The sequence below is a fragment of the Sus scrofa genome, chromosome 15 (assembly GCF_054392235.1).
Source record: "Sus scrofa isolate SSC_HxYL_T2T_F1_AM1 chromosome 15, Sscrofa_HxYL_maternal_Yorkshire_Landrace_v2.0, whole genome shotgun sequence".
Taxonomy (NCBI): Eukaryota; Metazoa; Chordata; class Mammalia; order Artiodactyla; family Suidae; genus Sus; species Sus scrofa.
This window is the reverse complement of record NC_139397.1, coordinates 23406154-23422659: the sequence shown is the minus strand read 5'-3', so window position 1 is coordinate 23422659 and position 16506 is coordinate 23406154. Positions and strand designations below refer to the sequence as shown.

Sequence of the window (16506 nt, the reverse complement as noted above, 5' to 3'; positions counted from 1 at the left end):
TTTCTGGGTTCTCTATTCTGTTTCATTGGTCTGTATGTCTGTTTTGGTACCAGTACCACACTGTCTTGACGACTGTGGCTTTGTAATACTGCCTGAAGTCTGGGAGAGTTATGCCTCCTGCTTTGTTTTTGTTTCTCAGGATTGCTTTGGCAATTCTGGGTCTTCTGTGGTTCCATATAAATTTTTGGATTGTTTGTTGTAGTTCTGTGAAAAATGTCCTGGGTAATTTGATAGTGATTGCATTGAATCTGTACATTGCTTTGAGTAGTATGGCCATTTTTACAATACAATTTTTCCAACCCAGGAGCAATGAATACCTTTCCATTTCTTTACATCTTCTTTAATTTCCTTGATTAATGTTTTAGAGTTCTCAGCATATAAGTATTTTACCTCCTTGGTCAGGATTATTCCCTGGTATTTGATTTTTTAGTGTGCAATTTTAAAAGGTATTGTATTTTTGTATTCCTTTTCTAATATTTCATTAATAGTATATAGGAATGTGACTAACTTCTGAAAGTTAATCTTATATCCTGCTACTTTGCTGAATTCGTTGATCACTTCATGTAGTTTTTGGGTGGAGTCCTTAGGGTTTTCTACGTATAGTATAATGTCTTCTGCATACAGTGCCAGTTTTACCTCTTCTTTTCCTGTTTGGATGGCTTTTATTTATTTTGTTTGTCTGACTGCTGTGGCTAGGACTTCCAGTACTATGTTGAGTAACAGTGGTGAGAGTAGGCATCCTTGTCTTGTTCCAGATTTTAGTGAGAAGGCTTTCAGCTTTTCTTCATTGAGTATCATATTTGCTGAGGGTTTGTCATAAATGGCTTTGATTATGTGAAGGTATGTTCCCTCTATACCCACTTTGGTAAGAGTTTTGATCATGAATGGATGTTGGATTTTGTCAAATGCTTTTTCTGCATCTATTGAGATGATCATGTGGTTTTTGACTTTTCTTTTGTGAATGTGATGTATGACATTGATTGATTTGCATATATTGAACCATCCTTGTGAACCTGGATTGAATCCCACCTGATTATGGTGTACGATCTTTTTTTTTTTTTTTTTTTTTTTTTTGTCTTTTTGCTATTTCTTGGGCCGCTCCCATGGCGTATGGAGGTTCCCAGGCTAGGGGTCGAATCGGAGCTGTAGCCACCGGCCTACGCCAGAGCCACAGCAACGCGGGATCCAAGCCATGTCTGCAACCTACACCACAGCTCACGGCAACACCGGACCCTTAACCCACTGAGCAAGGGCAGGGACCGAACCCACAACCTCATGGTTCCTAGTCGGATTCGTTAACCACTGCGCCACAACGGGAACTCCACAATCTTTTTGATATGTTGTTGGATTCGGTTGGCTAAAATTTTGTTGAGAATTTTTGCGTCTATATTCATCAAAGATATTGGCCTATAGTTTTCCTTTTTGGTGGTATCTTTGCCTGGTTTTGGAATTAGGGTGATGATGGCATCATAGAATGTCTTTGGGTGTGTTCTTTCTTCTTCAACCTTTTGAAAAAGTTTAAGGAGAACGGGTCTAACTTCCTCTTTGTATGTTTGGTAGAATTCACCTGTGAAGCCATCTGGTCCTGGACTTTTATTAGTAGGGAGTGTTTTTATGACATACTCAATTTCATTTTTAGTGTTCGGTCTGTTCAGTTGATCTATTTCTTCTTGATTCAGTTTTGGCAGGCTGTAAATCTCTAGAAAGATGTCCATTTCTTCCAGGTTGTCAAATTTGTTGGATATAATTGTTCATAGTATTCTCTCACATTTTTTTGTATTTCCATAGTATTATTTTGTATTTGTATTTCCATTGTGACTTCTCCTTTTTCATTTCTGATTTTGTTTGTTTGGGTTTTTTCTCTCTCCTCTTCTTGGTGAGGCTAGCCAGAGGTTTGTCACTTTTGTTTACCTTTTCAAAGAACCAGCTCTTGGTTTTATTGATTTTTTTCCATTTTTTTTTAATCTCTATTTTATTGATCTGATCTTTATGATTTCCTCTCTTTAGGTTTTGTTTGTTCTTCTTTTTCTAATCCATTTAGGTGATGGGTTAAGTTGTCGATTTGAGATTTTTCTTCTCTTTTGAGGAAAGCCTGTATTGCTGTGAACTTCCCTCTGAGCACTGCTTTTGCGGCATCCCATAGATTTGGATTGGTTGTGTCTTCGTTACCATTTGTCTCATTTCCTTCTTGATTTCCTCATTGACCCATTGGTTTTTTAGTAGCATGTTGTTTAGTCTCCATGTATTCATTTTTTTCTCATTTCTTGTCCTATGGTTGATTTCTAATTTCATGCTATTGTGGTCAGAGAAGATACTTGAAATAATTTCTATGCTCCTAAATTTGTTGAGGTTAGCTTTGTGCCCCAGTATGTGATGAATTCTTGAGTATGTTCCATGTGTATTTGAGAAGAATGTATATGCTGATTTTTTTGGATGTAATGTCCTGAAAATGTTAAGTCTTACTTTTCTATTGTGTCCTTTATGATCTCTGTTGCCTTATTGATTTTCTGTCTAGAGGATCTGTCCATTGTTGTGAGTGGGGTATTAAAGTCTCCTACTATGATTGTATTCCCATCGATTTTTCCTTTTATGTCTGTTAGTATTTGTTGGAGGTATCTGGGTGCTCCTATATTAGGGGCATAGATATTGACGATTGTAATGTCTTCTTGAATGGATCCTTTAACCATTAAATAGTGTCTTTCTTTGTCTTTCTTTATGGCCTTCGTTTTAAAGTCTATTTTGTCTGATATGAGTACTGCAACTCCTGCTTTCCTGTCTTGTCCATTGGCATGACATAGCTTTTCCCATCCCTTCACTTTCAATCTATATGTGTCCTTTGCCCTAAGGTGAGTTACTTGTAGCAGCAGATTGAAGGTTTTTGCTTTTTTATCCAATCTGCCACTCTGTGTCTTTTGATTGGAGCATTCAGTTCATTGACATTTAAGGTGATTATTGATAGATTTTTTTTTAATTGCCATTTTAAACCTTGTTTTCCAGTTGATTGTTTCTTTCTTTCTTTCTTTTTTTTTTTTTTTTTTTTGGTTGGATGGTTTCCATTTGTTTTATGCTTGAGTACTTTTCAGTTTTTGTGAATGTAATGTTCAGTTTTGATTTGTGGTTTCCCTGTTTTTTAAGTATGTTAGCCCCTTCCTATATCTTCTTACTTTCAAACACATCATTAAAATCAAAAAAGAATCTATATTTTATTACTTTCCTTCCCCACATTGTATGATTTTGATGTTTTTATGTCTTTTTTTTTAACATCTTCATGTTTAGATCTGTATGTTGGCTTATTAAATGATTGCTTTCCAATTGTGGTTTCCTCCATCTTAATTCTTCTTACTTTTTTTTTTTTTAATTTAGAGGAGCCCTTTCAATATTTCTTTCAGAATGGATTTCATATTGCTGTACTCTTTTAGCTTTTGTTTGTTGGAGAAATTCTTTATTTCCCCTTCTATTTTAAATGATATCCTTGCTGGGTAGAGTATTCTAGGTTGCAAATTTTTTCCTTTAACACTTTAAATATATCTTGCCACTCCCTTCTGGCCTGTAGTGTTTCTGTAGAGAAATCAGTTGATAGCTTTATGGGGGTTCCCTTAACACTTTGGTTTTCTCTTGCTGCCTTTAGAATCTTTTCTTTAACTTTTGTCATTTTTATTATAATGTGTTTTGGTGTGGGCCTGTTTGGGTTCAGCTTGTTTGGGGCCCTCTGTACTTCCTGTATCTTGATCAATTTCCTTTAGATTTGGAAAGTTTTCAGCCATAATTTCTTCAAATATATTTTCAATCCCCTTTCCTTTTTCTTCTCCTCTGTAATTCCTATTATGTGTAGATTGGCCCACTTTAAATTATCCCATAGGTCTCTTATATTGCTTTCATGTCTTTTCATTTGGTTTTCTGTCTGCTGTCCTGATTGGGTGATTTCCATTATTTTATCTTCCATGTCACTAATTCATTCCTCTGCATTATTCGTTCTGCTCATTATTGCCTTTAGCTCAGTTTGTATTTCTGCAAATGAATTTTCTATATTTCTTGGCTCCTCCCTGTATTTTCTAAATAATTTATGTTTGCATTTCTGTTAAAATTACCCTTCCTTAATCAAAATAATTTAGTATTTATAATATCAATCATAATTCCCAAACTTGGTCTGGATTCCATTCCAGCTGAAGACATAATTTTACTAATAATACAAATTTTCTACATTTACAAGGTACAGGGTTAAACTAAGTCTTAGAGATTCTCAGTCTATTTTCTGCAGGATGTTTAGTAATTCTTGGATGTCTGAATTTTCCAACAGAACACATTTCTCTTTGTGGACACCCAAATTTCATTAGCAAAATCACATTCCTTTTGGATTAAACTTTATAATCAGAGTTTCATGCATTTAAAAGTTAGCTATTCATTTAAATTAGGAGCAAGAAGAAGAGAAAAGTTTTCTCTAGAGCAGTTTCATTGTTGTATGTGTGGAACATTATCAATCATAGACTTTTTGAAAGCTTGTAAACTACAGAGACACTAAAATTATTGCCAAGTATATAGAAACTATCTTCGTAAACAAAACCTCTGAAAATTGAGGAGTCTCTTTCTGGACCTAATAAAATGCAATGCAATGCAAATGGATCTATTACCTTCTATTTCTTCTGTTAAAATATGAGATGGTTACTACCACTTTCTTTGCAAGTGGAGAAAATCATCTATAGGGAGCTCAACTATAAAAATTGTAATCACTAGCAAATTTTTCTTTAGCATAGGAAGCACTATTTTCTAGTTTCCTGCTGATGATAAAAGATAAGAATTGAAACACTACTGTTTCTGTGTGGTTATGTAAAATGTTGTGCCTAAAAATCCTATTAAAAATGCCTGGGGAATCGCATACATTAAAAGAGTTTGCATTATTCCTTATACCTCTCAGGCTTCCATGTCAAATCTTCAGCACACAAAATATCTTTTATTACATGATCTCAAAGAAGGGACCTCAACTGTATGGCACAATGATTCTATTTTTGTTTCAATATTAGAGTTGAGTCTACACCCTAGCAAGAGAACAAGGAAGTTCCATTTACATTTCAGGAAAAATATTTGCAAACACAAAGACATTGAAAAGAGAAATATGGCTGAGAAACTGTATTCCTCCTAATAATGTTTATGTAAGACTGGTGGAACACATCTACATTTAAGAGCCAAATAAATGCTTTGCAAACACCTGTAAAGTTCAGCAGACAGTTGCAAAGCCCTAGTTATTTTTCTAACAATGATAGGTGAATGATAAACCTCTTTGCTATGTAAGGAAATTTGAGGCAAGAATAAAGTCTCAACCTTTAGAAAACCATCCTTTGCAGATATCCTTTGCTGTCACTAATGTGCAAGCTATTATATCTGACAAATTTTTCCTCAAGGTATGGTAGTCCCACATTTTCACTGCTCAGCTCATTCACTACTGTCTAATTAACAGCCATTCTTCACTTCTCAGGCTTTTTCTTACTGCATCTTACTTTCTGTAGCACAGTCCCACATAGTCAGTGACCCTGTAGCAATGATCAAGAAAAGGGCTCCAATAGCTGGTGTGAATATTCTGAGGCCAATTAGTTCATGATCCATCCTTCCCCAAACCTTCACTACAGTAAGTGCTGAAGACTGCTTCCTCCTGCCTTTACTCTGCAGTCCTGGTCATTCTTGTGGGCTTTTAGGACATACACATTACTATTTCCTTTCCATTCTGCCTTTAAATAGGGGAGGGGACAGTAGATAGAGGAGTGGGAAAGGCTATGATAAAGAGGTACACATTGTAAGATATAACTGCTTTCTCAAATTACTATTATAATCTCTAGCACTGCCTTTAAACATTGGATTGCCACAATGCTTATTATTCAAAAATTTTTCAGAAGAATAATTTTGAATATCTAAGCTTACTGTAAAATAATGCAATCCTCTGTTTTTTTTAAGTAATAGATTTTGAAAATATCCCTGAAAATCTAAGTTCTAAGAGGGCAAACAAAAATATAATAAATAATGTCTTTAATGTTTCTGGTAATTTGTAGATTAGTTTTACATGGTATGAATTTATTGTGGGGTTATATTTTTAAGTATACCAATATTTTCATATACCGGAGCTCCATATATAAATAATGTTTTTAGTATATTTTGTGTTGAAACAGAGCTAGAAAAATATCTGTTAATGCCATTATATCTTAATCCAGCTGCACATCTCCAGGGATTTAGGAGGTTTTTCCTTTTACTACAGGAGTTCTTATTGTAGAAACTCATGATACATTCAGGCTTCCACAAATCTATATTGTGTGACCAAAGGGCACAAGATCCAGTGTTAACCTCTATTTTGCAATAGAGTTAACTTTAATCTAAGTGAATCTCATGAGATTTGGTGAAAAAAGACACATGTTCTTTCCCCCTGTACTAGCTGAGGTGCAGGGGGTAGAGTATGCCCTCATTCTCTAGCTGATGTTACAGCTGCTTTCTGAGTGTCTAAAACATAATATAACCTAACTCCCTGATTATAAGCCTTGAGTATGTCATTCTAACTTCTGAATCTACATTTAGCATATATTTATTAAATGTCTCATGATATAAGAACCATATCATAAGTCCAAGGATTTATTGGCCCAAAAATACATAATTACCACTACTGAGCACTTCATGATCTACTGAAATTTCCAATAGTCTTGGTTTCCAGGGTCTAGTTGCTCTCACCTCTTTTTTTAAAAAGGTGTGTTTACAAGTATATAAATGATAAATAAATATTAATTTTTAAAATTTGAACAGAGAGCTTTAAACACTAAATGTTCCCTTCTGGCTTCTCCTTCAGCTACAAATAAGAGAGAACCAACTCAAAATGAGGTAAATACTGAGAAGAAAATTTATAATATCCCAGAACATATACATAAGAGAGAGGAATCCTAAGGCTGATAGATTTGTTAGCTTATTTAAATCCTTAAAGGACCAGGTTCCTGTTGTGCCATATTAGTGTGATGGTATAGCACCAAATTCAGCTCCCATCATGTCCATCACACACACATCCAGTCAGACTTTACAATGTTCTTCAGAAAACTGACCCATCATTTGTGGGTTTTTTGTTTTTTGGGGTTTTTTTTAGGTTCATGAGAGCTTTATTAGAAGCCCTTATTAGATCTCCCTTCATATCACATTAACCCCCCCAACCCAATTACTGACACATTGAATGGAATTTAATATGTTTGGTGCAGAGTAATTAGTAATGATTATGATGTTGAGGAAAATGGTTGACTTCTCTGAGCAGAGACCTGTAGGGAAGAAGGTGGAGACTTAAAAAAAATTAGAGCTTTGTCAGCAATGAAGAAAAATAAAATACTGTTACAGGTATTGTCAGAAAGGGTACTGGCAATAATCAATTTTTCGCTCTAACTAGGTATTTGAAGAGTTAAGTATAGGGACTATTTACAAAGGTATGAATAAGGCTTAAGAAAACAAATAAGGCAGAGTGCAAAACCTAGTGGCTCACAGCAGCAGAGACTATTACATACCTAGCCTGAAGAGTGAGAAGAGGAATGGTTACTAGAAACCAGAGGTAGTGTCTGATTGAAAATATGGCTTTTATTAGAGAGAAGCATCTTGGCAAGGAGGGAGTCGGTATAATAAATATACCAACCTTATTTTAACTTGCCTTCAATTATTTTCTGCCAAGATCTAAACAGAAGCAAAGGTCCAAGATGAGGTCTGTGGTTGTAGTCTGACCAATTTAGCCTCATAGGCCCAGAGCAGGCTGGAAATGGGTGGAGAGTAGATCTGGAAAAGAAATGAAGACTATTCAGCACAGATATCAGTAATGATAATCATTATTATAATCAGAGTAATCTCACACATAATCTACTTTCTGTTTCATATAGTTTCTGCTATGGTATTTATGCACCATTTATTCAAGATTATATTTAATTTTTAACAGTTATAAAAATGCAGCAATTATTTACACATGTGTGAGAGTCTTCAGTAGTGAAATTGATGAAACAAAAAGCACAGAAATTTCAAATATTGCTAGAAATTGCCAAATTACCATTTTAAAATGTTAAACCAATTTGCACTCCATCTATTTTCAAATCTTGTCAAAACAAGATTAAAAATTATTTCGAAACTAATAGGATGAAGCATATTATATTTTTTATTTTAATACACATTAATATTGCTTTTTTATATTTTGTAAATAGAGACTGAACATTTTTTTATTGGCTGCTAATGTTTATCCTCAGTATGTTGTTCATTAAATTATTCTGTTTGTTCTTACTTCTCTTTATGATTTTTTTCAAAAGTTTAGCTTTTATATAGTTAAACTTGTCAGTTTTTCACTTTCTAATTGATTTGTTTTGTTGCTTAGAAAATTACTTCTCCAAATCTCTATAAAACGATCCTTCCATATTTTGTTACTTAAAAATAATTTCTTTAACCTTTAGCTCTGAAATCCAAATAGAAGCTAATTTTTGTTTTCTTATATATAATGCAAACCAGACAACCAATGGTTTCTTCTGAAAGATAATTAATGTACATCAATGTTATTTTTAATTTCCACACATATTTGAAGAGCCACTTTTTCATGATTCTATTTCTTGGCAATTTATTGTTTTTCATTAATCCTTTTCTGTTTGACTAAAAGTTTGATTGCTACAATTTATAGCATACACTCATTGTCATAACTATGTCTTTTTTGTCATCAATTTTTCATAATTTTCTTGGATATTATAAAATTGTTCTTTTAGGTTGACAGGAGGATAAAATTTTCCACTTGCCTAACAATACTATGAATTTTTAAAATAATTAATTGTGTTAAATTAATAACATATTTAAAATAGAATTGGTACCTTTACATTTACTCTGCACTTGGTTTATTAAGTCTCTTTCATGTCTTTGATAAAACTTTACAGTACATCTCCACTGGAGGCTTTCACATTTCTCATTTGGTATACTGCTAAATCTCTTACAAATTTTCTTACAATTTTAAATGGCATTCTCTTCTCTATTATAATCTTTACTAGCTCTGGCTGCTATACACGCACACACATATGTATATACAACATATAAATACATATATTTGGAATTTTTCTTTTATAACTAATTTTTTATTGTCTCTATAATACTTGTAATTGTATTTTACCTGATTCTTTTGGGTTTTCTTGAAATAAATTCTATAATCTTCAAATAATGATAATTGTATTATCTTGTATTTTAAAAATATTTGCTAATCTCATTTATTTTTCTTGTCTTAATGCCCACACACACACACACACAAACGCACATATATATATATATACATACATATATGTAGTTTTTTGGCTATTCTCCAACACTATAGACCCTGATTATAAAACATTGTTATAAAAACATTATTATGTGCTAATGAACACATTTTATTAACCTCTAATCTTAATTTGCTAAAAGATAGGTAGGTTTATGTAACTATATTCTCAATCACCCCAAACTGCATTATACTTTCAAGAGCAATACAAGCACCTCTATATCTAGACTTCAATTATTCACAAAATATTAGACATCTAAAAACAGTTGCATAAAAATAATAAACTAGAATAAAACAACTGAAATGATTAATTCGTATTCAGGTGTTTTTCTAAGAATTTTTTTTTCTTTTTCTTTTTACAACTGCACCTGCATCATGAGGCAGTTCCTGTGCCAGGGGTGTAATCAGAGCTAGAGCTGGGGCCTATGCCACAGCCACCCACCAGATCTGTGCTACATCTGCAAGCTATGTCTCAGTTTATTGCAATGCCAAATCCTTAGCCCACTGAATGAGGTCAGTGATAGACCTGCATCGTCATAGAGACAATGCCGGGTCCTTAACCCACTGAGCCGCAATGGGAACTCTTCTAAGACTTTTATATACATTAGCACATTGAATCCTTACAGCTATTCCATGATGTAGGTATTCTTTTTATCTCCAGTTTATAGATGAGAAACACAAAAACAGGAAATAAAACTGCCAGAAAATGTTGGAGGTGGGAAATGATTCTCAGAATTCTGGCTCCACCTACCAAACACTTAGATAGTTGTTGTATAAAGTGTTAACTAACTAAAAAGTTGCGATCAGAGCTTTCCCACATTATCTTTTTTGTTTTCTGGGTATTAAATTGAACCTTTTATCTTTTTTTAACCAATGCTCAGGAAAGTTTCTTTTTTAAGAGCCAGGCTGCACTACCTGGATTAGTTTTGTGACTTTCACATTGGAAGGACTTTCCTAGAATACCAATTAGAAATATAAACTTCTCTTTCCTTCCAGCTCAGCATAGTCTGAGAGCAATTGGATATTTTTCTAGTCACCTGGTAAATCCCTCATAGATTGATCCATGTAAAATTTCCTTTATCTGATAATTTTGATAATTGATATTTTTTATATGAATGCATAGCCACTATACGACTTGGAAAAAAGGCCCTTTATGTGAGCTTACTTAATTAAAAAAAATCATGTACTCTACAGATATCTTCTTGAAAAAAGATAGCAATAAGTCTCAGTTGATACATACAAGCAGATAATCATATACAGGCTTTGAGGAGAGAAAAGAAGGAAAATAACCATTCTGTATTAACTGCTTATCTATTGTGGGAATTGTGATAAGTGCTTTTAGAAACGTATGCTTTATACTTTTGTCCTCAAAATTCATTATTCCCATTTTTCACATGAGGAAACTGATTTTAAAGGAATATCTGAAAATATTTTACCATAAATTTCAGTTGACATAACTTCATTTGTAAAATAAACTTCCCTTAACACATCTTTTCTAGAAGTCAACTCACATATTCTCCTTTTTCTTAAGGGAGACTGTTACCCAGTTTACCTTTTACTGTATAATCTGAACTCGTAGCTCAAACTTACTTCTACCACTAACTCTAACCATAAGCTTAACCCTAACTAAATTTTATCAAAATAAAAATAATAATAAAGGTAATAATACTGCATCATTTCCCTGATGTTAAAACAGTCTATCCAATGACTTGATGACTTTGGAGAAAGACTTTTTTTTTTTTTTTCAAATTTTGTAGATGGTAAGTCTAGAGTTGAGACTTCTGAAGTCTAGTACACTACTCTATCTCCTCTAGCACTCTTAAAAAGTTCAAATGTTGGGTCCATGACATCCCTAACCACGATAAGCCAATCAGCACAGTTTTCGAAGTATTAACTTTAACCTTTTAGCATTAAAAGGGGATGTCTAAATCTAACTTTAAGTGACCAACCAACCCTGAAAAGTTTCCACTTCAGGAGGTTCATAGAGAGAAGTAACTGAAATATCTCTAGAGAGACTAAAGAGCAAAGAATTTATATAACTCCTTATCTTTTCAGGGTCATTGGTAGAGTGATCCAATTTATGAAGACCAATGCATTTGAAAAACTATTTCCTACTATCATGAAGAGGAGATGCTTTCTTTGTATCCCTCTTTTTTAATGTTAGAGGACTATATAGTAAGATGCAGTCATAGAGGCAAGGTAACTAAAAACTTTCCACACCTGAAGACTGAACAGCTATCTTGTAGGCTAATTATATTTTCTTCACATTATTTTTTCTGGAAGCATAGTGACATTCAATAAATAGTGATACATTTTTAAGCACTCTTTATCTCTAGTTTTAAGACAAGTTCTTCCATATGTGATTTCCATAAATATTTGTTGAATAAATGAGTGAATTGAAAAATAATTGAAAGACAGTTTTGCAAGTCCCTAGTTATATTCACTCTAGTGAAAAAATGAACATTCCTCCATTCTCTTTCTAGAAGAATCTGGAATAAAAGTGGTAAATTTCCATTCTTCGAGGCATCTTGTTTATCTCTGGCAATTAGTATGATTTTCCTACAAAACAGTTCTAATAATCTAGTTGTAGAAAAGTTTCCTCTAAAATATCAGATCTCTGCAGGTGCAAAAGCTAACAGAACAGCTGCCAAACATAATGTCTCTTCAGACAAACTAACTCACTTGTAAAAAACTTCAACTTTCAGATTTTTATAATGGAGTTTGGTCTAAAGTAATTGGAACATAATTAGTCTGGGAGTGTAGAGATTTAGAATCGAGTCATATTTTTCACTAACAATATAGTTAATATTGGGCAAATAATTAAACTGGGTTTAAATTCCCACAAATTAAAACTAGGAAATTAGACTCTGATCTTTAGGATAACTATAGTTTTAAAATTATATGATTATGAGAGGCTGTGCCTTCTATTCAAATAATTATATATTTTCAAGGCTATAGTGTTTTAATTTTATGACATATTATTATTTTACAGCTACTATGAGCATAGATTTTCGATTAGGAGCATAACATCTACACACAGCATTGTTTCTGAGGAAAAACAATTGATTTTTATGACCATCTATTTTATGATGTAGATTTAGAAAATCCAATTTTGCAAAAAGTATAGCTTGCATGTAACAGGAAAATGCCACTGTGTCTGAAAAACAAGAGCTTTATGTGTGTTTTTTGTTTTGTCCTACACAGTGTGTGGGGTTGCACTGTATTTTCCAAGTTAATACATGTGTTACTCACACCTGCTTATACATTCCACCCATAAGTATCTGCTATTGTCAATGACTCTCTGAAGGTAATAAAAAATATAAAATACATCCATCAAATAATCACAAGTATGCTATTAAAACAAAATGAGGTCATCTCTCACTTGTCCTTAGGAAGACATAAGGCTGCATATTCGTCCTATGCACTGAGGGAACTTGGCAAAATAGCATTTCTTTGCATGGCTACTATTATATTATCAGAGGAACTTTTAAGTGGGTAAAATACTTTTTAAAACTTACTTACTCTAGGAAAGAATGACCTAGATGGTTTGTCTCCTGGCTATTACAGGAAGCATATAACATTACATTTAGCTAACAGAAGATGAAATGAAGTTGACAAGTTGAATATAACAAAGGCAAACAAAATCTCAGTAGTCTTTTAAGAGATATATGCTACCACACAGAAGCAAGAAGTAAGCTTTTCTAACCAGACTCCAAGCATATTCTGTCATATTACAGTAGTTTTGAATCTTTATATCTGAGACAGGCATAATTTGAAATACGCTTTTTATCTGAACAGATGATAGTTATTTTAAAAGGTTAATTACTATAAAAAGGGAAAACTGAATATCAGGTAAGTTCTATTTTCAATTGTTCTATGTAAATCTTTGCATCTATAAAGGAAGTTAGACTAAAGCTTTCACTTCTTTGAAATCAATTCCTAGGTTAATTTTAATACATTTTTTTACAACAAGTTTTCACTTGTATTTATCTTGACCCTCACAACAATTAGACAGGTGAAGTATTAATAAACAAATTAAACAAATGAAGAAATTCAAGAGAACATATGAACCTTGCCAAAACACAATTTTTTAGAGACAGCATTAAGGTGCTTCCATGTGGAAAGAGGAGGAATGTGAGTGCATTACAAATCCTCATAAAAAATGTCTCCTAATATTCTACAAATGCTGTTATGCTGAAATCTGTATGGAGTTGAACACCATCACTCTACAACTAAAAAACATCTTCAACTTATATTCTTTCATTCAATTGCCAAATCTTTACAGATCACCTGCCGTTTACTAGATCATATTATAAATCTTATGATTATAAAAATGAAAAAATATACTCAATCTGCCAAGAAACTAAAATTAAAATCTGAATTTATAATACTTCTACACATGTTATTTGATTTTATCTTTTCAACGACAAATTGTGCTCAATGGAACAATGAGAAAACAAAGATTCAGAGAAAATAAATTATCTATTGTCTTTTAATTCTTAAATACAAAACCAAGAATCACAACTTGAACCTCTATCTTTCTTGCAATTAAATGAACTTTCTATTCTATAACTCAGCTTGCTAGGCTGTTAATGCTACATATATTTAATAAATATTATTAAATTTTATTGAGTATACATTATGACTAAGAACTGTGATATCTGTTGGAGCAGAATGTGAGGGGATTATAAGAAATAATAAGAACTTCAACTTAAAACAGCATTCAGTTGTGCTAAACTGAATATTGTTTGCATGATTCAACAAATCTTAACTATGGTTAGTTGTTTTATTATGGCATCATTAGAAGTAAAAATTTTTGGAGGATATTTTGGTATGAGAAAAGTATTATCATAGTACCTTACTTATTAGACATTACTTTGAAAATAGGAGTAAGTGACCTAATCTTTAACTGTGGGTATAACTTTCACTGATTGTACCTTTCTTTGATGATTGAATTTAAATGAATATTAGAGAAAATAATATATTGTCTGACCTTCTCAATTCTCTTTCTTGACCTCCTCTTTCCTTTTAAACTTTTCATATAAAATGCAATTTGGACATAGTACAAAAAAGAAATTCCAGTTCCCTCACCTTATCTAAGGCTCTTATAGTAATAGCAGTAAAATAAATCCAACGTTGTTGGTATTGTCTTTCTAATGATATATCACTGTGTGGAAGCTATGGTATCCATATTAAAACACAGTGGTTAAATATGTCAGAAATTAGGTGTCATTCATTGAAATACTCTAGTTGTTGTCAACATTCACCATGATATTCAGAAAAAAAAAAGTTAAACGCTTTTAGAAACCAAGCAGAAATCAAATATTTATTAATATTATGTGGGTCACCGTGGGGAATATAAAGAACTATAAAGCAAGGCCTCATCCCTCAAGAAACTTACGGTCAATCTTCCAGGTAATACAAAAATATCTGAATAATAGTGTTGAAAAGTGGCTGAAACTTCACTCCTAGAAGCCAATGTCATTTCTCACATCAAGAAATGGACTTTATTTCTCTTCCCCTTAAATCTTGTGTGGTTTTGATAAGACAAAAAAGCAGCAAAAATGATATTCTGGAACTATGGAGCCCAAGAATGAAGAGGATTGGCAGTCCAGCCAACTGTTGGAATCCAGCCCCTGTACAGGAGGAAAGTCTAGATCATTAAATGACTAGAAGCTATGCTAGCTGGGGATGAGCCAGACCATCCTCATATTTCTCAACTTCTATTTTCTCCTTTGGCTGAGCTTAAACCCCATCCCCAAGAGGTTAAATGTTAACCTGTGATTTTTTCCTGTATTATACACTACGCAGAAATAAAAACACTAAAAATTGACTTAAAAACACTCTTTTCCATTAATATTATATGCTAATAACTTCTGATTCCTGAGAATGTCTACCTTAGCAGTGACTTTTTAAAAATAGATATTTTTTCCTTGAGCAAAATATTTCTTTAATTTCATGATCTAGAAATCTCTGAGTATCAGTCATACTTGTATAAGTACAAGTCTTTGAAATTAATTGTCCAATCTAATAAAAACTCAAAATTTTAATGTTTCCTATTTTCAAACACAACAAAAATTTGTCTGAGAAGAGCCAATATTCTCAACTTCATTTAAGAATACAGCTTATAGTAAAACAACTTAACTATTCAAGAACCCAGGGAGCACTGTACTCAAACATTGTGCTTAATTGTCTTCTACCATAAAAAGTACATCATCCAGCATCCAGGATGATAGGGAAAAATTCAGCCCAATGTATATAGGAGCATAATGAAAGGTGATAGGATAGGCTATAAATCGTATATGCTTTGGACAAAAAGAAATAATACAACCAAATAAATGATTTCAAAGAGCAGGAACAAATAAAGTAGAACTGGCTCATTTTTAAAGTATTCACAACAGGTTGACTTCACAGGATATATTTTAAAGCTATTCAATCAAAAGATAGATTCCTAATGGTACAAATATCTCTGTAAAAGATAGTATCACAACGGTAACTCCCTAATCAGCAATATAAATCTTTGAAAATATCAAAATAATGCCAAAATGTGATGAGGTAAAAGATATATATATTCACAACATACCTTCTCGTGAACTTTTAAAATTAATAACAAGGGAAATGCAAACTCTAGAGTAGAACAACCTAGAAGATACAACTTTAAACAAATTAATAAACTTAATATTACCAATAATCAGCCAAACCAATGTCATGTGTCTTTGTATGGGAATATGTAGTTGAGGAAGAAAAATATCGCAGCTGTGGTATTCTGGCTAAAAATGTAGGCATCTAAGCATGAGGTAGCATTGAACAAACTTTACCGAGGGACAGCATACAAAACATTGCCTGATACCCTTCAAATATGTCCATATCAAGCCAAAGAAAGGTTCAGGAAATACTCCAGATTAAAGAAACTAAAGAAACTATTAACAATGTATGATTTGGACCAGAATATTTTTTAAAAAATTCATTTTTGTCTTCATTACTTTTCCTATTCTCATTATTTTTCCTCTTACTGTCCTCCTCTTCCTTCTCTTTTTCTTTTTCCTCCTTTATCTTTTTTCCTTCATCTTCTTTTATTATAAAGACTTTTTAAAGTAAATGGCATAACTAGGATAATGTGTACAGATTATCTAATAGCATTGTGTCAATGTTATAGTTCCTGATTTTGATAATATTACTAAATTATCCTTATCCTTAGTCAATATAAACTGGAAGGATAGTCTTTTCAACAA

The 16506-nt window shown here is 32.7% G+C and overlaps 1 long non-coding RNA gene across 2 annotated transcripts in view; it reads right to left on the bottom strand.

The window, feature by feature from the left end:
- LOC110257033 (uncharacterized) overlaps nucleotides 1-16506 on the bottom strand; it is a 499783-nt gene that overhangs the window by 39471 nt on the left and 443806 nt on the right. The window contains exons 4-5 of one of the 2 annotated variants that reach the window (XR_014829228.1): nucleotides 7640-7776; nucleotides 4929-7274 (exon numbers count right to left, since the gene is read on the bottom strand). This is a non-coding gene — a long non-coding RNA (uncharacterized LOC110257033). Of the gene's footprint in view, nucleotides 1-4928; nucleotides 7275-7639; nucleotides 7777-16506 lie in introns of those variants that run through there. The other variant, XR_014829230.1, reaches the window with a different exon arrangement.